This window comes from Phalacrocorax carbo, chromosome 2 (genome assembly GCF_963921805.1).
Source record: "Phalacrocorax carbo chromosome 2, bPhaCar2.1, whole genome shotgun sequence".
In the NCBI taxonomy this organism is placed as follows: Eukaryota; Metazoa; Chordata; class Aves; order Suliformes; family Phalacrocoracidae; genus Phalacrocorax; species Phalacrocorax carbo.
The window spans coordinates 25,587,018-25,606,685 of NC_087514.1; the positions used below are offsets into that span (position 1 = coordinate 25,587,018).

The 19,668-nt window shown below is 43.4% G+C and overlaps 1 protein-coding gene across 1 annotated transcript in view; it reads right to left on the reverse strand.

The window, feature by feature from the left end:
• CPQ (carboxypeptidase Q) overlaps window positions 1–19,510 on the reverse strand; it is a 168,330-nt gene extending 148,820 nt beyond the window's left edge. Inside the window, exons 1-2 of the mRNA XM_064442350.1 lie at window positions 19,320–19,510; window positions 7,409–7,473 (exon numbers count right to left, since the gene is read on the reverse strand). The gene's annotated coding sequence lies outside the window, so the exon portion shown is untranslated. The remainder of the gene's footprint in view (window positions 1–7,408; window positions 7,474–19,319) is intronic.
• Between the last annotated feature and the right edge of the window lie 158 nt (window positions 19,511–19,668).

Here is a 19,668-nt window from a genome sequence, read left to right on the forward strand (position 1 = left end):
GAGCATTTTTACATCTAAAGCTAAGGAAAGAAAGAGTATAACACCATACGGATAAAAGACTTAGAATACAATAAAAACATCTTATCACCTGGACCAAAAAGTCTACAACTCCAGAGGAAACATCAAATCATGAACTGTTTTACCTTTACCAACTGCAGAAGAACTATCTTTATTTGCTGCAACCAAAGATATGCCCTTAAATCCTTGAAAAGGTAAGTGTGACCTCATACTGTAGGACCATGTATGCCCAGGTAGTGATATTGACTTATGTGGTCAGAATAGGAAGTGATATACTTAAAGAAGACTAAGGATTAAAACCGAAAGTACAAATGTGCCCAGAGACACAGCAGTCATAGCTCCCCATTTGGCAAAAGAAAAAGTTCACACCCTGTTTATACTTTGTATTGTGGAAGTACTATAGCTTAACATAGGAAGGAAGCAGTAAAAGGAACCACACTTAACTCTTCCTTCACCTGCCATCCTCAAAATAGTAACAGGCTACCTTGATATAATCTTATTCAGTGGTTGCTGCTAAAACAGATGGCAGTAATCCTGAAGAACAGCACCCTAATCCATGTGCAGAGTACTGTATCAGCGAAGCTACAGAGACGAGTCTGCTACTTCCCGAAGAAGAACTGACAGCCAAGACAAAAAATAAGTTAAAAAAAAAAAAAAAGACATTACCACCAAACAATACCTAGGCCATGTAGCAGCTGATATTATTCTTAATGAGCATTCAAAAAACAAACAGTTCTCAAAAGGGAGTACGTTATCTTTTCAGAGGCAAAAGACAGGAATTCAGTAGGATTTTTAGTTGAGAACAAGCGAATAGAATATTCAATGAAAGAAAGGCAGTTAGGAAACAACGACACGGAAATACACAACGTTGTTCATATTACAATGAATGCCAATGCACATAGCTAATGGCAGCTGATAGCATTGAAAGACAACTGGAGGAGGGGAAGACGATTTTGGACAATTAAATCAAAACATAGCAGAATAGGGCTGCAATTATATGATCTGGTATTTTGATGCTCAACTTTGGTGACACTTCCTTCAAGCCTGTAACTATTGTTTTAGAGTAAAAAACAACACTGGATGCCTTCAGACATAGAGAGACTGGCTTATGAAAAAAAAATATTCACACACACCCATTCTGAGACAAAACATTAGTGACCTCTTACTCCTTTAAGGAACCTTTCTTGATTGTAGAGGCCCTTGGAATAGACACCCATCTTGCTTCTTTTCATGAAATTCATATAGAATTGTGACACAAACTCTTCAGGACCACATATTGTTCTTTCACCCCTTCCTGCAGGAGAAAAGCACCTCCTTTTTATTGAGGCAATATACCCTAGAGAAATCTGTGGAAAAGAATGAATTGCCCAAGCGAGAGAATCAAGAAGCCCTAAATTAAGGGGCACCAAAGACAAGAATTGCCAGTAAGGTCCCACACTTAAAACATCTATTACCCAAAATTTTAAACCAAGTTTCTTTTTGAAAACACATTGATCAAGACATCTTATATCCTGTAATTACAGTTAAAATATTCCTGCAATTCTGATGCTAAACATTTTCTGAGTTTTTTCTAAAAGTCTAGCAGATTGCATGCGGCCAAAGGAGGAAGCCTACCTTTACATCAGGATGAAGCCTAAAACAGATGGTACGAGCTCTAAGCAAATTATCAATCCACATCTCTGTACAGCAAAAGCTGCTCAAGCTGATGGACGGACATTGTAATAGGAGCAAAGCAAGTTTCATTAACAATTGTCAGTGCCTGGCTGTCACTGGCGTGTGTTGGTCGGCCACCCCTATGAAAGTTGAAAGCCGTCAAAATGCCTAGTATCCAGCACTCGCAGGTGCTTCTCGGTGCTCCTCCAAGCAGTGCTCCAGCAGAAGGCCGTGCAGTCCTACAGAACAAATGTATACTTTATGTTGCTCCAGATTTTGGCCAGAAAATACAAATACTTTGAGTGTCTCCTTCCAACAACCAAATCTCACTTTTAAAGGTGACTATATGCTACTAAGGGTTGGAATATTTGCCAAAATGAACCACCAAAATAAGTAACCTTAGTTACTAATTATGTGATGGAATGCAACAGGCCAAGTTTTCTGATGAAGCGACCTGCCTCGCCTTACCAAAAATTACGCCAGATGACGAACTCACCTGCACACTTCATATACCACTCTAAAATTATAAACTCTTAAGTTAAATTCTTAGCATTTCCACACACAAAAAGAATAATATTCCTCTACGACCACACAGCTACAAAGCATTTTTTACTTTGCATATGGAACAAAATTCTTCATTTTAAGTCAACAAGTTCAGAGAAAAGTTATGCACATCATTAAATGCTTCAAAGAAAAAGGCCAAAAAAGGCAAGGCCAACGTTTTCAAAAGTACCCATCTATTTTAGATATTTTACTCCATACACCTATAATCCCATCTTACAGACTATAAGTAGGACCACAACTCCAAATTAAGTCAATAATCATTCAACATTGCTGAATACTATGATATATTTAAGAATATCAATAAATAAAATTTCCTGATTAAAATAACTATAATTTTTCTAAACATATTTTTTATTTGTTAGTTTTTTTCATACAGTCTTTCTCTACAGTCACAAGAAAAGGTATGCTCCTTATACTGCTATAGTATCAACATTCAAGTGGTTCTGTGAAGATGAGAAATCTGGTGAACATATTGCTAGACTTGTTAAGAAAAATGATATTCCAGTCTTTTGCCTCCTTACTGTAAGATATGTCCCCAGAACCTCCCCTTTCTCAAGCAACAAAGGATGAATTTGTAAATATAACTACATGAAAAAGGCACGGTATCAAGAATTTCTCATTACACTTGACAGAAAATGATCTTTACAATGCACACATTTCTTTACCTTTATTAAGGGTGGGAAAGGGTATTAATGTCAATGAGATGTTATGAAGGCCATCATTTATGATTTTGTCATGTTCACTAGGGCATAATACTGGTACTCAAATGTCATACTGTGTTCTAACACACCAACATCAGCAATAAATACCTACAACTCAGTGGCAATATAAAATTGGGGCAACCATCCCACAGCGGACTGCCCTGCAACATACAAACAAAAGCAAGCTTAAAAAGCCAAATTTTTACATTTAGCTTAAAAAGCTAGATTGACTCTCTTAAGTCAGAGATCACCTATGCAAACTGGATCCTCACAAATCCATGGGCCCCGAAAGGATGCACCCACAAGTGCTGAGGGAACTGGTGGATGCTCTTGCTGAGCCACTCTCCATCATCGTTGAAAGGTCATGGAGGACAGGAGAGGTGCCCAAGGACTGGAGGGTAGCCAATGTCACTCCAATCTTCAAAAAGCGCAAGTACCTGGACCTGGGAAACTATAGGCCAGTCAGCCTCACCTCTATCCCCAGAAAGGTGATGGAGCACTTCATCCTGGAGGTCATCTCCAGGCATGTAGAGGACAAGAAGGTTATCAGAAATAGTCAACATGGATTCACTAATATGAGATCATGCTTGACCAACCTGATAGCCTTCTGTGATGGCGTGACTGGCTGGGTCGATGAAGGGAGAGCAGTGGCTGCTGTCTATCTTGACTTCAGTAAGGCATTCGACACTGTCTCCCATAGCCTCCTCACAGGCAAGCTAAGGAAGTGTGGGTTGGATGAGTGGACAGTGAGGTGGACAGAGAACTGGCTCAGCAACAGAACTCAGGGGGCCGTGATCAATGGAGCAGAGTCTGGATGGAGGCCTGTCACTAGCAGTGTTCCCCAGGCGTCTGTGCTGGGTCCAGTCCTGTTCAGCATATTCATCAATGACCTCAGTGATGGGATAGAGTGTAACCTCATCAAGTTCGCTGAAGATACCAAGCTGGGAGGAGTGGCTGATACACCAGAAGTCTGTGCTGCCATCCAATGAGGCCTGGACAGGCTGGAGAGCTGGGCCGAGGGGGAACATCATGAAATTCAACAAGAGCAAGTGCAAGGTCCTGCGCCTGGGGAGGAACAACCCCATGCACCAGTAGAGGCTGGGGGCTGACCTGCTAGAAAGCGGCTCTGTTGAGAAGGACCTGGGAGTGCTGGTGGACAGCAAGCTGACCCTGAGCCAGCAGTGTGCCCTTGTGGCCAAGAAGGCCAACAGTATCCTGGGATTCATTAAAAGGAGTGTGGCCAGCAGGTCAAGAGAGGTTATCCTGCCCCTCTACTCTGCCCTGGTGAGACCACATTTGGAGTCCTGTATCCAGTTCTGGGCCCCCTCATATTAAGAAGGATGCAGAACTGCTTGAGCAAGCCCAGTGGAGAGCTACCAGGATGATCAAGGGGCTGGAGCATCTCCCTTATGAGGAAAGGCTGAGAGACTTGGGTTTGTTCAGCCTGGAGAAGAGAAGACTGAGGGAGGATTTCATCAATACCTATAAATATCTAAAGGGTGGGTGTCAGGATGATGGGACTAGGCTTTTTTCAATAGTGCCCAATGACAGGACAAGGGGCAATGGGCACAAGCTGGAACGCAGGAAGTTCCACCTAAACATGAGAAAAAGCTTCTTTCCTGTGAGGGTGCCAGAGCAGGTGAACAGGCTGCCCAGGGAGGCTGTGGAGTCTCCTTCCCTGGAGACATTCAAAACCTGCCTGGATGCGTTTCTGTGCCCCCTGCTCTGGGTGTGCCTGCTCAAGCAGGGGGGTTGGACAAGATGATCTCCAGAGGTCCCTTCCAACCCCTACCATTCTGTGATACTGTGAATCTGTGTAATGTAAAGAACCAGGAGAAAGAAGAGACTGTAAACAAAAGAAATGCACTTTACTTAAAAGGCTTGACAGAAAACTGGTTTTAGCCATTTCTGAGTAATAAATTAACACAACCAGACCTCTTCCTGATGTTGAAGAAAGCTCCAACACCTTTTCTTCATCAAAGCTACTCCCCAATGCAGCATGCATTTTATCATGTAGTTAAAATGACAGAATACATCTATCAGTATTAATATCCATTTCTGTTTATTTCTAGTGGCATTCAGCAGCCCCAGTTAAGATACAGTCCACATTCCTACTGCAAAGATATAATGAGACAAGCATGCCATTAGGGCCATACAACTGCAGACAGACAAAATGGACAAACAATTGGGATAGGAGGGACCCGGAAGTGACATTTCCAAGTGATTCAGTTGCTACATGAAAGATATTTCAATCAGCATGACCACTCAGCCCCTTTCTCCTGATACTACCAAGAGGAGTCGATCAAAAGGTTGCTGCAGTGAAGTAAATGGTCATATTAGAAAAAGCTAACTGTAAATCAAAGATGGGGAAAAAAACCCCAACAACACGACACAACAAAGAACATAATAAAAAATACACACACCAATTATGTAGAGGTGACAGTGACAAATGCTGACAGTAGTGAGTCTAGTAAGACAATTCCTATTTTTCGGAGCCATGCAATTCTATTTCCAAAAGTGAATTTTTAAAGATGTGTTTCTGGTTTTTTTCTTAATAGAGGATAGTAAAATAGTTCTAAGTGTAAACAACTACTGTATCTGGTATGCTGGTAATAAATACCTGAAAATGTCTGTTTTCAATTTATTTTTGTTCACACACTAACACACCAGGCATGCTTCTATCCAGAATTCTCATGCAGGGACTCCAAAGATCGATCATGCAGGTGACCTGTGAGACAGCTTACACTGAGCTGCAGTAGGTTAGCAAATCTCAGGTAAGTATTGACAATTTTCTGCATAGACAAATTCTGAGCATGGGAAAATATGTACAGATGTATACATTTTTCATGTGGATACATATCAATGCAAAATCTAAAGTTCATTTTGAATATTTAGTTTGCAAACATATACCTTGCTACTACCAGCTACAGTATCTTACAGATCTTTTGTTTCTTAAGGGGAAAGGGAGGTGCACGCTGATCAGAATCAAAGGAAAAACTGACACCTGAATGAACACTCATTTCTTAGTACCTTTCAACGCATTACCATTCTAACAGACAGCTGAAACAGAATAAACTTCTCTCTGAAGCAGCCAAAAAGTGATAGCATAAACCTGAGCAGATGTTCAAAGCAGAATTAAGAGTCTAAAGCACCTTTTAGAGGACTGTGTTTTTTAAACCATATCAGAATCACACAAGTATCACCAGGAAAAGTAGATGTATTAGCAATTTGTATGTTCAATTCCCATGCATATGCTCAAATTAAAATATTTAAATTGAGTGCAGTAGCATCCGACTAATGGTGTCACATATTATAAACATTTTCTATTTAGTAAGACCCTTACACAGTTATAAATAAATCTAAATATGCCTACAGTATAGTTTTCAGGTTCGGGAGTATTAGACATTGCCCTTGATGAGCATTTTTCAAGAGACCTGAAGCCAACAGTGCCCAGAAAATAAGGGTTTTTTTTCAATTTTTCTTCAGAAAAAAAATTTCAATTTTTCCAAATTTTCTTCAGAAAAAGATCAAAAAATAACATAGCATATGTTGTTAATACAGATAACTGCCAGGCAAAAATAACTGCCTTATTCTTGCACAGCTATACTTGCAGAGGTGCTATAGAACATACATGCACAAATACCAACAGCAGCTTCAGAATAAATGGAAAAAGTACCACTGCTAAAACATATTCAGGAGCTACACTGGAGACAGCTTTCCAAAACAGCAAAAAATATTTGTGAGAAGGAAGGTAGTTAACAAACTATGAAACTCCCTTTTATTAACACAATTGTTGTTTGAATCCCATGGTATTAGAAAAACAAGTGGAGGTCCATCCTTTGAAATCCTCACAGGTTCTTTGTTCCAGCTGCCAAACTATCTGTGGTACCATTTGTTTGATCCAGGGTCTTGAATGTGACAATACAAAAGCCGATACCTTACTTGAGTGTCATGTTCAGGGAAGATACTGACTTTGGCAAACATAAGCTGACTAGATATACGTGTATGTCATTTTCTGGCACACATTGTACCGCATCTGGCGCACACTTTACAGCATCTGCAACACTATTAGAGACAGAATGTGATCAACCCTCTCTCTGCAAACATTATGTTATGTTGACATCTCCCTGTCTTTGCACTGACATGATTCTGACACTGCACCTGACCAGTAACACTCAGAGATTAAATTATGCCAGGAAAATACAGGAACAAACGAAACAGCCAAAAGTTTCCCCCTAAGCCTTAAACACCTGCACAGTATAGATTGCATAAGGCAATCTGACTTGTGCGCCAGCTCCCGAACTCCAGAGTTTTCACGCTGGCCATCTTTGAGAAAACGAGCTCACCACCACAGCCGTGACTACACCAGCCCCAGGTGAGTGACTCCACCTGAACTCAGGAAGCCCAAAGGAACTTCAACCAAGCAGAGCCCAGAGAGGACACGGCTCCATTTCCAGATGCCAATTGCTTACCCTATCCTTCTGCTATTGCATGTGACAGCCACAAGCTCCTTCTGGGTCTTCTGAAGTGGTTATGCCTGGAACACAATAAAAAAATGAAGCTATTTAGACACTCTTTGAATTTTTATTTAGATACAGTGTTATCAAAATGGACAGGGCCCCTGGTATTAGGACACCTCTGGCTTTTATCCTACCTGTTAAATAGCCCTCTGCAAGCACAGCTTTGGGAATGCTACCCTTAAGTGTTTCCAGTCACAAACCCAATCATTAAGGAGACAAAAGCTTGCAGAATCAACTCCCCTTTACTTTGATTTAGCTATAAATGGCGATTTTTCAAAACTGCACATCTGCCCTGTCATAACTGCATAAAATTCAGAGGCCTTTATCCACAGCATGAATAGAGAGACTGTTTAACATTTGGGGCTCTGCTGTTCCCAGTATGAGGAAAAACCAGAGCCTTTGCCTCCTTCAGTGAATCCAGATGTTGCAAATGTCATTCTCCTCATGAACTAAAATGCAATTCCAAATTAAAATGACACTGGTATCAGAGGATCGCTTACACTCGGTTTTGATTTTATCACAGAATCACAGACTGGTAAGGGTTGGAAGGGACCTCTGGAGATGGTCTCGTCCAACCCCCCTGCTTGAGCAGGCAAACCTAGAGCAGGGGGCACAGGAACACGTCCAGGCAGGTTTTGAATGCCTCCAGGGAAGGAGACTCCACAGCCTCCCTGGGCAGCCTGTTCCACTGCTCTGGCACCCTGTTCACATATATCAGCTTGCAAGCAGGGGCAACTGATGAGGTAGAGTTCTCATAAAGTTACAACTGCTCCTTCATTCAGAAGCAGCCCAAAAAGCCATCTTTGACTTCTCAATGAAGTGCTGTTCCTTTCAGGATTACAGTCTCACCACATCTGCCCACACTTCCATGATTTCCATATTAGGGTCACTCCTCCAAAAGCTCTTCTTTGAAACCATTTGGAAGCCAGGCCAGGACATAAACAGTCCTTTGGGCAATGAATTACATATCAGTTCTGCTCCCTGATGACAGCAACTTCCCGGTTATCCACTGGAACAGAACTGATGGCAACACTAATCATACGCCCCTTACTCCATGCTTGCCAACAAGCCCTATTTGTTGAGTACAAAGTACTTGGATATAAACACTCAGAGAGCAGGCAAGGTCAGCATGAAGTCTACATTTCTTAAGTCTACTATCCCATTTAATTCCTAGATTAAGGGTTTTTTTCTGCAGCAAAGTTACCTTCTGCTTTCAGAGGAGCGGCTGAGCTTGCACCAGCCACCACTCACATTTTTAGCTTGCAGCTAGCAGCCCAGCTGCCACCTCACCACAGCTGAAAATATTTTCCAGGAAAAAAGCTAGTATTAGTTGACTTTCATCCTTCCTATGCTGCTTGTCTGTAGGGACAGGAGATGTTATACAGCATGTTTCATTTTGATAATTTTGGGAGGTTGCATTAGACAGATGCCTACTGTAATTTTTATTTATCCAGTGTACATCTGGTTTTTTATATATAGTTCACATAGTGATAAGCTCCCAATAGTTATTTTTATATAACATTCTTCAAAGGAACTTTCCCATGCTCCCATTCCTGTTTGCATGCTGCTCAAGTGGGCTGCATGTTCTGGATTTTCAGAAAACAGGCATCTGAATAAATTTAATTCTAATACCAATGCACTGACAACAGAAGCAATGGAGAAGTGCCGTATCTTCCAGCATCACAACAATGAAGAAAAGCCAAAGGAGATAAATAAGCATGTGAAAGGGGAAAAAAGAATCAGAAAATTTGACTACTACTCCCCCGAAACATAACTGCTCTGACTTTGATAAACCCTTGATGCCTGCAAATGCACGACGGTGGGACTGACAAGAGTGTGGTGTGTAACGTAATGATGAAATAGCTGAGAGGTCTGCACCATAATCACAAGAAAATGGCACTGGTTTAAAAAACAAAAAAAAAATTTAAAAAAAAAGCATACAAACATCAGATATGCTTCATTGACACATATATCATACGATTTTTAACTGCTGGATTCTTGACATCAGGGTCAGCAAAACAGGATTCACTTTGTACAGTTTTTTTTTATGTTTCTACTTTAAATAAAACTTGCCATATGATCTGGATCGAAGAAACACTGGATGTGTCACTATCAATATTGATAGCTCCTCAAATAAAGCTTGAAACATGCATCAACTTCTTTCGGCCTAAAAGCTTAAACTATAAAGCCATTTTCACAAATTTGTTTAAAAAATTACATGAGATAGGAGAGTGATGTGGGGGAAATAATTTCTAGCCATGCCAAAATTCTCATACTAGAAAAAGCATATAGACTTGTTCACTTATGAACACAAAATAACTCATGCTGTTGTGTCAAAATTATTATTTTTACTCAAAACCAATATTCTGGGCCAAAAGATTAAACCTACTTTGAGCAATGAGAGGAGTGCTAACAGAAGCACCACTTAGCACTGGGAAATACCTTTTCCTCTAGGGAAAAAGACTTGCAAATGAGTTTTCAGCTCACCGACTGCCAGATGTAAACACAGAAAGATAACCATACTATTCTGACCACTTTTTTTTTTCCAATGAAACAAAAAAGTTCATTGTCCTAGCCAAAATTTAGATGTGAGGTTGAAGACACCATTGTCACCTGCACAGCAAACTTTTAACAGATGTTCTGACATTCAGCATAAGCTGTTCTCTTGAAGTTTCTTTCAGTTTGATCACCTTTCCCTCTCTCATGACCAGATTTGTTGGAAGAGTCCAAAATCGGACAACTACCAAAAAGCCCCATGTGATCCACTCATATCGGATAAGCTGGGTTTGGCTGTCAGGTCTTTTTTAATACTTATGACTGTTGTGTACACTAGACAGCACTGGTGTAAGAGGCAGAAACCAAGATGTATCTGCTGACTTGGGCAGCATCACTTGCTGGAAACAAGCACACCTGTCCTCATTCGGTTACTCTTTGAAAGGTGGCCACAGGCAGATTCCTGCTACCACACTTTCTGCAAGCTTTCTCTTCAGCCATAACAGGTAAGTCCAAGATGAAGCATGAATCACAGACCTTAGTTGCGGTAGTAATGTATATTAAAGTCAGCATAGATATATTTTACCAGCCTATGGACTGAGCAACAGGAGGTTTGGATCAGTCATGGCTTAAGTCCATCTAGGCCCAACTATGGTGGCTCTGTCCTCCACATTGCCATTGCAACAGAGTTTTGTCCATATGCTCAGGCAGCAAGTTGGTTCTTGAAACCAGCCAAGTGAAAAACATTTATTCTTTGTCTGCAGAAATTAATCATGAGCATTAGTACCAGTAGGTTACTGCCAAAGAGAAAATGGGGGTGTACTACTCAGAAGATTGGACTGCGGCAGTCCTGCAGCCTGAAGAGCAGACAGCTCTGCTCTTTCCACCACCTCTGCTAACCGGGTGAGAACTCCTGGCCAAGGGAGGGAGGGTGGCTGGGGTGGAAACCTCTGCAGCAGTTGCAGGTAAATTAGACAAGGGCAGTAACTCAGAGCCTGCACAGAATTTTCCAAGACTATTCCTGAGACTTTTTTGCTTCTGAAAACCCCCTAGAGATTCCCTACCCAACAATTATTTCAAGACAACCAAACTGAACAAGTAATTAAAATCAAGCTGACTTCGTTCTCCTTCTATGGTATCTCACAATGCAAAACTGAGGTAGAAATTGTCTGCTTTGTGTATTTTTCAGCAGCACTGTATACATTACCTGAGCTAAGTAATGTACTTTTCTGCCTTATCTAGTTGTCATAAGAGAAAATATTAATAGGCCATTGCAGTGTACGATCAATCTTAAGGAAATTAGTAACTTAAAATTCTTTTTGCTTCCAAAGCAATAAAGAATTTCATTAAACTAAAACTCCAAGAAGTGTTTTTGCAATCTGCCACGGAAGAGCACTCATGTTTCATATGGGAGAACATGACCAGAGAGAGCACTAGAAGGTAAGCCCTGTGATTCAGAACAGTAAAAATCAACAAGATCAGAAACGCTAATCTCAAAACCTGTGGAGAGGAGAAGGGGAAACCATTACAGATAAATCAAATTTACGATTTGGTCTTCAAAAGTTACAGATAAAGAAGCGGGTGCTTTCCCAACAGAGTCTGTTGGCTCAGATGTCATTTTAAGGCCTCAAAAAAGCACATTTCTTTCTCAAATGTCTATTGGCACATGCATAATATTACATAAGCCCTTTTGTGGGCCTACTTGAAACACAAAATTACTGTCAAATCACGTGTCTTACCTAAAGTCATAGTCAAGTGTCTTTGCTGAAAAAAACTAACACAAAAATTAAAGACACAGGATATCAATGCACATGTAGCAGATGAAAGCTACAGAAATTGGGGGAGGGTAGAAGAGTGATGTCATTCCCTTTCACACAGAGTGTTCTAGCAGAAAATGTGCTACCACTATATTTGAGTATAAGATCAGACACCATAACCAGCAACCGGAGAAAAAAATACGCATATATACTTAACATCAGAACCATTTTCTCACACCATTACTAGAACAGGCTTCACAAGGGTGACAACAGTTGCACAAGATGCTACTTCTGCGATGTCACAAAACAGGTTAGGACAAATCCTGAGCTGGTGGAAACTGCCACTGTTGTACTGAATGCAGGATGGTCACTCAGGCAAGTTTAAAAAAAAAATCTTATTTGCTTATTTTTCGTATAATGTAAGAATGATAGGTGACCTGAGATTAACCTTCTCTCACTATAACATAAAGATCATTGATTTGTATGATTGATTTGTATCATCCCCCCACAAGGATGGAGGCAGGGTCTTAAAGGGAAGCGGCAAGTGGAAACAAGTCCACAATGGGAGCAGCAAGCAAACCTTTTCCTTGCTCACCACGCCTCCCCAGGTGCCTCTGCACAATAGGTATGAGGCTCTAGATGTGGAGGACCAGTCAGTGGATGATGTGGGTGTCAATCCATCTATACCAGAGAAGTGGTCAAGACTAGAAAGACCTGCCCCCCATATTACTACCATCTCCACACAGAAGCAAAGACTGGTCATAGCTGCAGGAGACTCCCTTAAATGGAACAGAGGGTCCAGTTTGCCAGGCTGACCCTCCTCATAGGGAAGCCTGCTGCCTCCGAGGAGCCTGAGTTAGAGATATCACTAGGAAACTTCCTAGCCTGGTACAGCCCTCAGACTACCTGTTACTGCTCTTCCATGTGGGTGGTGATGAAGCTGCAGTATGTAGCTCAAAGGTGATTAAAAGAGACCTCAGGGCTTTGGCACAGTTAGTGAGGGAATCTGGGGCACAAGTTATTTTTTCCTCTCTCCTTCCAGTTGTGGGCAGTGACGTTGGAAGGAACAGGCTGACCCAATCTATCAACACGTGGCTCCATGGCTGGTGACACCTACACAACTTTGGGGTTTTTGACAATGGGATGGCCTACACGGCACTGGGATTGCTGGCATCTAATGGGAGCCACCTTTCTCAAAGGGGAAAGAGGGTCTTTGCTCAGGAGCTTGCAGGGCTCATGGACAGGGCTTTAAACTAGAGGCAAAGGGGAAGGGGGAGCATATCAGGCTTGCCTGTGACATGCTGTGGATGATACACAATGCTTAGAGGCTGCTATTATGAGCCCTCAACCTATTGCCCAGAGGCATGCTGGGGATGCTGCAGCACAGTTGAAGCCTTGTGGAGATGAGCTGGGGGCTCCTGAGGTAGTAGGAGCCAACCAGGAAACTTCCATGAAACACCTCAAGGGAAACAAGGGGTGTTCCGCTAAGGTGACATGGCCAACAGCCCAGATGAAACACCTCTACACGAACACACACAGCATGGGAAACAAACAGGAGGAGCTGGAAGCTACCGTGCTGCTAGAAAGTTATGATCTGATTGCCATTACTGAAACTTGGAGGGAAAAATCCCATGACTGGAGTGCAGCTATTGATGGCCACAGGCTCTTCAGAAGGGACAGACGAGGAAGGAGGGGTGGAGGCACTACCCTCTACATCAAGAGATTGATACAGTGTGAAGAGCAGTCCCTGAAGAATAACCACAAGCAGGTCAAAAGCTTATGGGTAAGAATTAGAGACAGGCAACAGAGGGAACCTTGTGGCTGGTGTCTACTACAGGCCACCTGATCAAGGGGAGACTGCTGACGAGGCCTTCTTCCTCCAGCTCCAGGAGGCTTCGTGCTCGCAGGCTCTCCTCCTACTGGGGGACTTCAACCAACCCCACACCTGCGGGAAAAGTAGCACAGCAAGCTGTAGGCAATCCAGGAGATTCCTAGAATGCACTGAGGATAACTTCTTAAGCCAGGTAATAGACACCTCTACTCATCTCTACTCAGATGGGCCTGATGGTCACCAATGCAAGTGAGCTAACCGATGGCGTCAACATTGGAGGCAGCGCGGGCTGCAGCAATCATGCATTGCTGGAGTTTGCACTCCTGAAAGATATGGGAAAAGCAAGGAGTATAGTCAGGACCCTAAATTTTAGGAACGCAAACTTCCAACTCTTCAAGGAGTTAGTCAGAAAGACCCCCTGGTAAACAGTCATCAGGGACAGGGAGTAGAACAGAGCTGGGGGATCTTTAAGGATGTTTTCCAAAGAGTCCAAGAGCTCTCAGTCCTCAGGTGTAAAAAAACAGGCAAGGAAGGGAAGAGGCCAGCATGGCTGAGTCGAGACATGCTGGTCAAACTAAAGAGCAAGAAGGAACAGCACAGGCAGTAGAAGCAGGGACAGGTGTCCTGGGAGGAGTATAGGGATGCTTACCCGTTGTGTAAGGATGGGGTGAAGAGGGCCAAGGCACAGCTGGAGCCGAATTTGGCAAGGGATGTAAAGAATAACAAGAAAGGCTTCTACAGGTACATCAACCAGAGAAGGAAGGTTAAAGAAAGCATACCCTCCCTGATGAACAAGAATGGTGACCAAGTATCAACAGACGAGAAGGCAGCTGAGGGACTCAACTTTTTGCCTTGGCCTTCACTGGTAACCTTTCCTCACCTCTCCCAAGTCAATGGACCAGAAGATGGGGACCAGGGGGGTAATGCCCCTGCCACTGTAAGGGAAGATCATGTTCTTGACCACCTGAGGAACCTGAACATGCACAAGTCTATGGGACCTGATGAGATGCAACCCAGAGTCCTGAGGAAATTGGCTGATGTAGATGCCAAGCCACTCTCCATGGCCGTCAGGTAAAGTCCCTAGGGACTGGAAGAAGGGGACATTGTGCCCATCTTTAAAAAGGGTAGAAAGGAGGACCTGAAGAAATACTGACCTGTCAGGCTTACCTCTGGGCCTGGAAAGATCATGGAACAGATCATCCTAGAAGCTATGCTAAAGCACATGGAGGACAGGGAGGTGATTTGAGACAGCCAGCACGGCTTCACCAAGGGCAAGTTTTGTCTGGCTAACCTAGTGGCTTTCTATGATGACTGCATCAGTGGAATAGGGAAAAGCAATGGATATCATCTATCTGGATTTCTGTACAGCCTTCGACATGATCCCCCACAGCATCCTTCTCTCTAAATTGGGGAGATACAGATTTGATGGGTGGACTATTCAGTGGATGAGGAAAGGTTGGATGGTCACATCCAGAGGGTAGTGGCCAATGGCTCAATGTCCAAATGGAGACCGGTGATGAGTGGTGTCCCTCAGGGGTCTGTACTGGGATCAGTGCTGCTTAAAATTTTCATCAATGACATAGTGGGATTGAGCGCACCCTCAGCAAGTTCACAGATGACACCAAGCTGAGCAATGCAGTTGACACAACAGAAGGATGGGATGTCATCCAAAGAGACCTGGACAAGCTGGAGAGGTGGGCCTCGTGCAAGGTCCTGCAGCTGGGTCAGGGCAACACCCAATATCAACACAGGCTGGGGGATGAAGGGATTGAGAGCAGCCCTGTGGAGAAGGACTTGGGGGTCCCAGTAGATGAAAAGCTGGACACGAGCCAACAACGTGCGCTCATAGTGCAGAAGGCCAACAGTATCCTGGGCTGCATCAAAAGAAGCATGGCCAGCGGGTCAAGGGAGGTGATTCTGCCCCTCTACTCCACTCTGGTGAGACCCCACCTGGAGTGCTGCATCCAGCTCTGGAGCCCGCAACACATAAAAGGACATGCATCTGTTGGAGCAGGTCTAGAGGAGGCCACAAAAATGATCCAGGGGATAGAGCACCTCTCCTACAAGAACAAGCTGAGAGAGTTGGGGTTGTTCAACCTGGAGAAGAGACAGCTCTGGGGAGACCTTATTGCAGCCTTTCAGTACTTAAAGAAGGACTATAGAAAAGATAGGGACAATCTTTTTAGCAAGGCCTGTTGTGACAGGACAAGGGGTAATGGTTTTAAACTAAAGAAGGGTAGATTTAGACTGGATATAAGGAAGAAATTTTTTAGGCAGTGAAGATTTTAGAAATTTTTAGTGAGTCGTGAAGCACTGGAACAGGTTGCCCAGAGAGGTTGTGGAGACCCCATCCCTAGAGACATGCAAGGTCAGGTTGGACGGGACTCTGAGCAACCTGATCTAGTTGAAGATGTCCCTGCTCAGTGCAGAGGTGTTTGACTAGATGACCTCCAAAGGTCCCTTCCAACCCAAGCCATTCTATGATTCTGTGATTCTATGATTCAAAATTTATTATAGATAATTGAGATAAATTTGACTGAAAGTTTTATTTTCTAAAACAGCATTAGTATCTTTTAAAGTCATGTTTTAAGGTCACAGGCCTTTTACTATACCTCTGATTGCAATGGGTAGTAGAGAAAAACATTTTGCCAAAATATATAAACCACTTCTTAGAGATCTATTTTAATCTGTATGTCTGTTCATTAGATACTTCTACCGAATCCCTCTTGGCAGCAACAGCACCAAAGGGATTTTGATGTTTTTAGCCTGTGCCCACTGTGGAGAAAATTCATCAAGCTCATCAAGTTAATTAGATTTAAAAGTGTCTGAGAAAATACTACTAATACCAGGACAGGAAAAAAAAAAAGAAATTAAATGAGCTGGGTGTCTCAATACTCTCCATTATAAATAAATAAATAGACAGAGAAATAAATAAATACATAAACCCCCTCACCATTGGTCTATTCTCTCTGTCTCAAAAAAAAAAAAAAGATCCTCTTGTAAGATCAAGGCACCCAAAGGATCGTTGTTAAAACTACAGGATAACAAGGTTAACATTCTTCTCAAGCTGACATACAATTTTTCTTCTATTGTAAAACTGAAACAAAAAAGGCAAGAGGATTGCCCACAGATTCTGTCAGAAATACTGACTTAATCAATTAATTGGCATTTACGAGATTACAAATCAGAGCCAAAAATTCACTATTGCCAATGAGTGAAAATGTAAGTAACTGGGGGTCAACCGAAGAAAGAACTTACATTTATTTCAGTACTTTGAGATTACTGCACACATTTGGTAACAAAAACGTGAAAGATTACTGCAGTGCAGTTTTTGACAGATAATATTTCCTGTTGAGACAGAACAGAAAGAACTGTAGAGCTTCAAGACTGTAATCGTTTCATACATTTCTACGCATAAAGTACTTTTTTTAAGCAAAACATTTCACCCCTGCAGCTGCTATCTCTTAGATGTACTGCCATCCTTCATCTTCATCCTCCCACAACTGGAAAGGAAGGAAGAAATGACAAGACAAAGTTTTCAATCTTAAAACAAGAAAGTTTTATACGCTATAGCAGGAACAGATAAAAGAAACCCATGTGCATTATGAGTCTGTGCAATTATGTCAACAATAAGCAAAAGTATATGTTGCTTCGTTTCCCAATTTGGCATTACAGATATGCAGGCATTTGCAAAACTGTGTTATGAAACAAATAAGAACTTATATGAGCTTTTACTGACAGATGTCTCCCAACAGGGGTCAATGCCAGGTTGTTCTTCCCCAGCCCAGATTTGCAATCTGTTCTTATCTGATTTAGTATCTTATTGTTCTGCTGTTCAAAAGAATTATATATATTTTAAACACCAAGAAACAAGATTAGGTAAGACAAAGGTTTAGTATGAAGCTCTAAAGCTGCAGTGGCTCTGATCCAAGTTTATCTGCACAGACTTAATGTGAAAGATTGAAGTTTGGGTAAAGTGAAACTGTGAGGCACAACTGATAGATGCTATCCAAGATAAGAGTGGATACGTCTAAAGAAATGAGTCAAAATTTACAAGGAAACAAGGGATGTAAGAACCCTCATGGATACGGCAGGCTTTGTAGGATGTCTTTGGGGAAAGAAGTGTTTGAGGTATTATTCAAAAAACTAATCTAACAGAGGGAGTGCCAGACAAGACTAGAAGGTGATTTTAAGGAGTGATAGCAGGTAAGCATGAGGAAGACATTTCATAACAGCTTTCATCTTTGGAGAAAAATCACCAGAGCAAAATCAAGGCCAACTTTTGTCACCCTAGCTTAAATCTAAAGAATTTCTCAGGCTAAATAGATAGATACATTATAGCTAGATATAGATGTAAGCAGCCCTTCCACTCCCATACAGGGAATCTGTTCTACAGTCATACCAAGGATTGCTTTGTAAGAAGAAACACCCACACGCTGCCCTTTCATCAATAGATTACAACACTCTTAGAGTCATTTGATACAAAAGGGTGAGCAGATGTGGAACAATCTCCAGAAACGGTAAAATTAATCTAATTTTAAACAGAGTGAAAACCACAGACGGGCAAAATTTTGAAAATTAAGGCTTACTAAACAGGAAATCAGGATTTCAGGTGTTGCATGTGTATGGCCCTATCTGAGCAGGTACTTTGAGCGCTCACACAGCATTTAGGAAAGTCAGGTCCCAAAAATTCTGCAGTTTGAAGGAAGAAACAAGTAATCAACAAGGAAACAGAAATCTGTGCTTATATTTTGCATTTTATCTTTAGTTGTTCTGAGCAGACTTGTAACTTGTCAGGCACAACCACTAGATTCAGAATGCTACTCTGTCTGTAACGCTTCCTTAATAAAATCTGATTCAGTTGGCAGAAGTTACGGTTCATGTTTTATCTCACTCTTCTCTCCCTCATATATATTTTAGTACTTCCATAAAATATGTATATGCGTGTACAAAAACTGTATACACATACATAAAAATGCCTCTCTTCTTATATACATTTCCCTTTTGCATCGATTTGAAAAAGGTAGTTTTTAAAGACCTGTCAAAACAAACCTAATGAGTACTAGTTACTAGAATTTCCTACTCAGAAGCACTAAAACACTTTACACACCGGGACCTCTTCACTATGAAGCATGCCGTAAAAAGTAATTAAATATCTTAATGCACCCATCTGGTATTTATGGGTTTTATTCGCTTGCAGTGGCATTCCTTCAGCCAGTGACTGCTGTCAGCTGTGCTGGTTCCAAGCCCTCGGCAGAGCGCCGCGCCTCGCCTAACGCCGACCGAGCACATGTGCGACCGCCAACTACAGCGTGGGCCGGGTATCTGGAACGAGGGGGAAGCTGGCGTTTCTCGTCACGCGATGGCACGTCCGTGTTCCTGAAGGGCGACCGAGCTGGTGTCTGTCCCCCTCCGGGAAGGGCGGGAGGGCAGGCGCCAGGTGGGCCCCAGGCCCTGCTGCCAGGCCGGGTGGCACCCGAGGCCGCGGCCCGGCCTCGGAGATGGGAGGGGCACCCCAGCACATGCCGGCAGGGCTTCGAAGCAAGCCCTCGGCAAGAGGAGGAGACGGGGCTGAGCCCCTCCTCGCCCCCAGCCAGGCGCCGGAGCCGGCCCCGCCGGGAGAGAGGGCGCTGCGGCCCGGCGGAGAGGCGCCGCCAGCCCCGCTCCCGCGGCGGCAGCCAGCCCGGCCGAGCGCCTCCCGCGCGGGGCCGCCGGTCCCTCTGAGGATGTGAAAGAGGAGGAGGAAGAGGAGGAGGAGAAGGGGAGCCGAGCAAACACGCACCTTCCCCGTGCCGAGCAGGCCTCCGCCGGAACGGGACGGGGCGGGGAGGAGGAGCCGCCGCGGGGGGTGGAAGGGGCGGGTCGGGCCTGGGCCCGGCCGGTGCTGGTTTCGCCGAGGGCGCCTGGAAGCCGTGGGGAAGCGGCCTCAGGGCCCGGGCCCCGGCCCGTGCCGGCGCTGTGTTGCGGGCGAGGCCGGGAGTCGCCCCCCCTTACCGGTGGGTCGGGCCGCGGCGCTTCGTAGGCCCCTCTGAGGCGTGGCGGGCCCGGCCTGGGAGCCCCCGGCTCGGGAAGGAGACCTAAAAACACCCATCCGTGCACCATCCCCAACCCTTGCAGGGAGAAGCCCCGTG